Below are 6,583 nucleotides of genomic sequence, written 5' to 3'. Positions count from 1 at the left end.
TGTGCTCTTCTTGTTTTCTGTTCTTCAGTCCCATAAATGTTTGTTGAATGACTCAATACATGAATATAAAGGACAAGCCTGGGATCAGATATCACCTTGAGCCATTATTTGCTTAGCCTCATTTTCCATTTGTAAACAATAGCTTCCTTGCAGGGTCAGTATGCAGATTAAGAGACTAGCTACTCAGTATTGTTCTTTCTCACAATTTAACCTTTCTTTTAAAAAAGGAATTATTTTAACTTTATTCATTGTCATTATTTTATTTTTACTTTTTTTTTGAAGTAGGCCAGAGAGGCAAAGAGAGAGGGAAAGTGAAAAAGCAAGCTACCAGGTCCAGGACCAGAACTGCCATCAGCCATGTAGGAATCCAATTGTCTTAACCACCATGCCACCTGCTGGCCCCAGAGCCCCCTTTCTTGATAGTATCCACTTTTTTTTTTTTTTTTTTTTTTTTTTCCCTTTTTGTCAGAAGAAGCAGAAGCAAATTAGGAGGTAGACAGTTCTGCCTTCTGTCATCCGATCTGCCCCAACCCATTCTATCTATTCTTTGTCCCTTTTTTGTTTAGTCATGAGTTTAAAAATATCCTTTGTGCTTTGTGGGCCACAAATAAAGGCACACAGAAGGATAAAATATGAACCAATTAGTCAATCTATATAACGTCCTTCTTTTTCAACAAGGCAATCAAAAACCAGAATTTGATTTTGAAAAACTGCTACATTTCCTTTGATTTCTTAAAATGCTATTGAGTTTGAAATAAAGCATCAAAATCCTTTAAGAGAATTACATTGAAGTAGCTTTCTATCTGCAAACAGGTCATATTTTGAGAGCAATTTCCCAATATGTAAAATGAATAATGATTGCTTTGGAATAATCCTAATTACATCCCCAGAAGGGAGTTTTATCTCAGTTAATTTTTTTCTTTGTACTGTCAGATGACTGATTCTTAAGCAATTATAAAGCACTGCATTATTTTTCACCACTGAACAGCATGCCCATTATCCTTCACAGTTCTCCTGTGTTTCCCTGTCACGCATGCATTTGAAAACAGTAGTTTTGTGATTTGACGTTATCATGCAAAATGCCATTTAGGAAGCCAATTTGCTAATTGACCTTTTTGTGTGTATATCTTTGTACCATAGCGAAGGGCCAGGAAAAAATATGTAGGAGGGAGGTTACTGGGTGATTACTCCTTTCTCTGCGTTTGGTTGCCACATTGCTAAGGAGTTCTGTGTGGGTGGTGAGAGCAGGCTGGCAGTCTTAGAAAACCAACCTTTGGGCCAGCAGGTGGCATGGTGGTTAAGGTGCTGGAGTCCCACATGGCTGACCATGGTTCAAGTCCTGGACCTGGTAGCTTGCTTTCTCACTTTCCCTTTCTCTCTGGTTAAAAATAATGATGTTTTGTTTTTGTTTTTGTTTTTTAAAGAAAGGAAAACCAGCCTCCTTTTCTTCTGGAAGAGTGTTCCACAGGCTTTCTGTGCTTCCCTGGGTTATGGCTTGGGTTCTTAGGCCCATCTTCAGGGCCGGGCGCTTTGAGGGTGGCTCTCCCATGTCTTCCTGATGTGGCTGAGTTGTGTCTCACCTCCCTGCTGTCCCAGATAGTCCTGCTTCTCTCCCTAGAGAAGCTAATTATCAAATCCTAACAAGGCCAAGTGGCAGAGGTGGTAGCACTTTGTTCCAACAAAATACGCTAAGCTAAGGAGCTCAATAATTCAGCTAAGAGTTAGGCTTTGAAGTCAGGTGGACAGGGGTTCAAATTCTATCCTTGGCTTCACACAAATGTGGGACTTTGAATGACTTGAACCTGTTTGAGCAGTCTTCTGCCCCTGTAAACGGCACAGGAATCACACCTCTTTTAAAACTTATGAAGATGGTGGGACCAGCAATTAGCGTAATGGCTATGTCGCTGGACTCCCATGTAGTCGACTGCAGTTCACGTCCCAGACCCAGTGGCTTAAACTCACGACGGGCGCGTGTGCGTGCATGCCCAAGATCCCGAGGGGAGAATGGAGAAGGGACTGTGGCATGGCCATCCCTCCTGGGGGGTGATTTCTTGCTTTCTATCTCCCTGTCTCTCTCTGTCTTTCTGGTGAGCGCACATGCCCTATAGCAAAAACCTCTCCAAAAAAAAAAAAAAAATTATGAAGATGGGGACCAGCAGATGGTGTAATGGTTGCCTTGCTGGACTCCCATGTAGTTGACCATGGTTTGAGTCCTGGACCTTGTGATTTAAAACTATTACTGGGCATGTGCACGTGCATGCCCAAAATCCTGAGAATGGAGAAGGGATTGCAGCATAGCCATCCCCTGTGGGGGGTGATTCTTGCTTTCTGTCTTTCTGGCAAGCTCACGTGCCCTATAGCAAAAAAATCTCTCTAAAAAAAAAAAAAAGAAAGTTATGGGGGACTAGCAGGTGGTGTGGTGATTATGGCACTGGACACTCCCACATGGCCAACCACGGTTTGATTCCCGGACCTGGTGGCTTGCTTTCTCACTTTCCCATTCTCTCTCTCTCTCTCTCTGGTCAAATTAAAAAAAATAAACGAATGAATAAAATTAAATAAATTTAAAAAAAGAAAGTTATGAAGATGAAATGAACTAATGTGCTTCAAGGGAGTAGTATAGAGCCTCACAGACAGTGTGTGATAAACAGTCACCACTATGTTACTGGGCAGCCAGCACAGCAAGTCCTATCTTGTACTCTCACCCCTATGCTTAACTTCTTCAGAAGGCTTTGCTTGTTGATTCTTTTCAGAGAGAGAGAGAAAGAGACAGAGAGATGAAAGAGAGTGTGTTTGAGAGAGAGAGAGTGTGTGTGTGAGTGTAGAGCATCTTCCAACTGGAGAGGACCTTTAATCTCTCACTTTATATAATGAGGGATTGTTGAAATGTTCAAGGAAAATGATTATGAAGAAAATATACATGGATTTCAAAATTGTTTGCACCGAAATAAACTTGTATCAGAATGCTCTTTTCTCGGGACCAGCAGGTGGCGTGGTGGTTAAGTCGCTGGACACTCCCACATGGCCGACCATGGTTCAAGTCTTGGACCTGGTGGCTTCCTTTCTCACTTTTTCGCTCGCTCTCTTTGTGTCTTTCTCTGGTCAAATTAAAATAAAATGAAAGGAATAAATAAAATAAAAATAAATTATTTTTTTAAAAAAAGAATGCTCTTTTCTCATATACTTTTTTTTTCATAGGGTGTGTGCGCTCATTGGAGAGAGACAGAAGAAAAGTGAGAAATCACCGCCCAGGGGGCACGGCCACAGGCAGTCCCTTCTTCATTCTACCCTCTGGATTTTGGGCATGCACGCACACTCGTCTGGCACCCACAGACGTTTTGAAGCCGCCCTCGTGTGTGTAGGTGGGTGGAATTATAGGTGTAAGTGTTCATGGTGAAGATACTGATGCCTCCCCTTTTGGGAGCATTCGATGGTGTTTTCCTTGGTTGTCTCATTTCCTTCAGGTTTATCCCAGGAAAAGCCTTCTAGTCCTGGGACGGACTTCCAAACTAGTGCCGAGTTCTGTGTGAGGCAGCGCTTTCCTGCGCTCGGAGCTCCCTCCGCCGGGCAGCTCGCTGCCCTCAGCAGCCATGCAGGAGCTCCAGGGCAGGGGACAGGCAGCTCACTGCAGCCCCCGCTGTTGCTGTACCGACAGAAGCCACCAGCTCCCACCCCCACCCCGTCCTTGGCTCGGACCCTCAGCAGCTGTCTGCCTTACTGTTCCCGCATCTTACTCATAATCACTTGCTGTTTTCAAGCTGTCTTTTTCAGATCTCCTTTTTCTTATTCCTCCACCTCCTTTTCTTTCTTTTTTTTTGGGGGGGGTGTGGGGGCTTCCATTTCCTCAATTTCCCCCACCCCAGTTTTCCTTTCTTGTGCTCTTCTCCATGTCGACCAGGTTCGGCCAGTCATTGCAGAGACTGCTGGGCATCCTCAGGCTCTTGCCTTGAACAGAGGGTAGGGTGGCCGAGGTCCACTGTCCCCAGCCCTGCCTGCTTTCTGGCCAGACGGATGTGAGGCCGTGGTGTGAATGTGGGTTCTGAGAGCAGCGTCCATGCTTTCTGTGAGCATCTCCTCACTGGGGCCCCAGCAACCTGTCAACTTGTTAGATGGTCATTTGGGCTTACTGATTCAGAAGCCCAGTGAGTGACCCCTCTGTGTGATTAATTAGTTGGTACAAGGGGGCCTCAAAGCCTGTTGCTGCCACTAGCCTGCCAGCCAGCCTGGTGTGCCCAGACTCGGAGCTAAACTTAGCTCAGGCTAAGTTTCGTGTCTCTGAGTGAGCAACAACAGACACTTGGCAGAATCAGTTGGGGCTGCTGTGGAAAGGGAGGCTCTTGACCACCTGAATGATGTCAACTGCTAGGGGATCTGGATTTGAACAAGTTTCTTGGGCCACTGCTACAGACCTGGAGGAGCCAGCAGCATCAGATTGCCTGGGAACTTATTAGAAGTGCCAATTCACAGCCTCATCCTGGCCCTCCTGGATCAGAAACCCCAGCGGTGGGGCCTGGGGCTCTGGGTGATTCTTACACACGCTGCTCTGGACAGGGCCAAGACAGTGTTAGTTTCCTGTGGCTGCTGTAATAACTTACCGCAACTAGAGTGGCCCACAGCCACCGAAATGTATTCTCTTAGGGTTCTGGTGGTCAGAAACCTGAAATCAGCTTCCCTGAGATAAAGTCAAGGTGTCAGGAGGGCTAGTTCCTTGTGGAGTCTCTAGGAAAAAACCTTTGTCCTTGTGTTTTTCAGCTTCTTGGGGTTGCCTGTACCCCTGGACTTGTGGCCCCTTTCTGTGTCTTCAAAGCACCACTCCTTCAATTGCTATTTCTGCCATCACATTGCCTTCCCCTCTGTCTCGTCCTGCCTTCCTATTCTAAAGACCCTTGTGATCACATCGGGCCTACCTGGATACTTCAGGATCCCCTCCTCAAGATTCTTTATTACATCTGCAAAGCTTCCATTGCAGTGTAAGGTAAGATAGTCCCACTCTCAGATTAGGACATGGACATGCTGAGGGGAAGGACACTTCAGCCTTTCACAGCCAATGTCTAAAAAGTTCCTCATTAATACATAGTTGTGTGACCTGAAAGTTGATAGACCCAGCTTTATTGAAGGCCTTGGCTAAACTCATTCTGTTAACCTTTGCCATTCCAAAGGTTACTGAAAGGAATCCTCGAAGGGCTGAGGATTGTCTTAGTGTGCCAGACACTTCACATGGATTGTCTTAGTGGACCGCAGAACAATCCTGTGAGCAGTAAGGATTGTCAGGGCATCCGGTTTCATGGTCAGATAACTAGGGCCCTGGGTAAACCATAACTTGCTCATGTTCACACGACCGTTACGTGATGAGCAATGTGAAAGACTAAACCATATAGGGGATGGCTTTGCTGTAGTCCCTCTATGGCTCATTTCTGTCCCAATCACAGCAGCACTTCTTAAATGTTTGGACACATCAGAATCCCCTGGGCAGCTTGCTAAACCATAGGCTTCTGGTTCAGTAGGTCTGGGGTAGGGGCCCATGAATCTGCATTCTAACAAACTCACGTGGGTGATGTTGCCAGCGGGTGAAGCATGCTTTGACTAGCTGTGAGGTCCCCACTCCTCATTGGCTGTTGGCTGAGAGCCTCTCCCTCAGTCCTACAACCATAAGGAAGTGATTTCTGCTCTCAACCTAAATGGACTTAGAACTATGTACTTCCTCAGAGCCTCCAGAAAGGCATGTAGACCTGCCAACATTTTCATTCCAGCTTAGACATGCCCGGAGCAGAGAATCCAGCCATGCTGTGTCTAGATTTCTGACCTACGGAAACTACGAGATAATAGATTTGCATTGTTTTAAGACACTAAGTATATGGTAATTTATTGCATGGCAATAGAAAACTAATGTGGTATGGGGCTGGCTCCTAACACAGCAGTTAGATACTGCGTAGAGGAAGCTGGATCTAGCATGGCCAACCAGGGTTCAAATCCCAGCCCCTGCTGCTTACATGCTGCATGTTCCCAGGAGCCTGATGAAGAACTGGAGAAAAAAGAATGACTCTGTAACCAGGCCCCATTAAGGGGTGATGTTTTTGTCTTGTATGTGTGCACATGCTTTGTGGCACAATAATAATAAAAAATGTGTTCTTTAAACCTTGGCTGACTGGTGGCATGGTGGTTAAGGAGCTGGATCCCTCATGGCCAACTGCAGTTTGAGTCCCTGATCCAGTGGCCTGAAAAACATGCCAGGCTCATGTGCATGTGTACCCAAACTCCCAAGAGGAGAATGGAGGAGAAGGGATTGTGGCGTGACCATCTCCCCTGCGGGGTGCTTTCTCACACCCTACCCCAGACCTGTCTCTCTCTCTCCGGTGAGCACACGAACCCTCTGGCAAAAACAAAACCAAAACAAAAAGTCAACACAGTATGTATGTTTACTCGAGCTTATATAACACCACTCAGTGGTGATAAATTTGACTCTGGCTAACCTTGGGTGTCAATTAAAGTTTTTATTTTTTTTTAATAAATGTTTATTTTATCTTATTTATTCATTCTTTTTTTTTTTTTAGAGGTTTTTGCTATAGGGCGCGTGTGCTCGCCA

The sequence above is a fragment of the Tupaia chinensis genome, unplaced genomic scaffold (genome assembly GCF_000334495.1).
Source record: "Tupaia chinensis unplaced genomic scaffold, TupChi_1.0 Scaffold150243_1, whole genome shotgun sequence".
Taxonomy (NCBI): domain Eukaryota; kingdom Metazoa; phylum Chordata; class Mammalia; order Scandentia; family Tupaiidae; genus Tupaia; species Tupaia belangeri.
Note: the sequence above shows the minus strand (reverse complement) of the source record.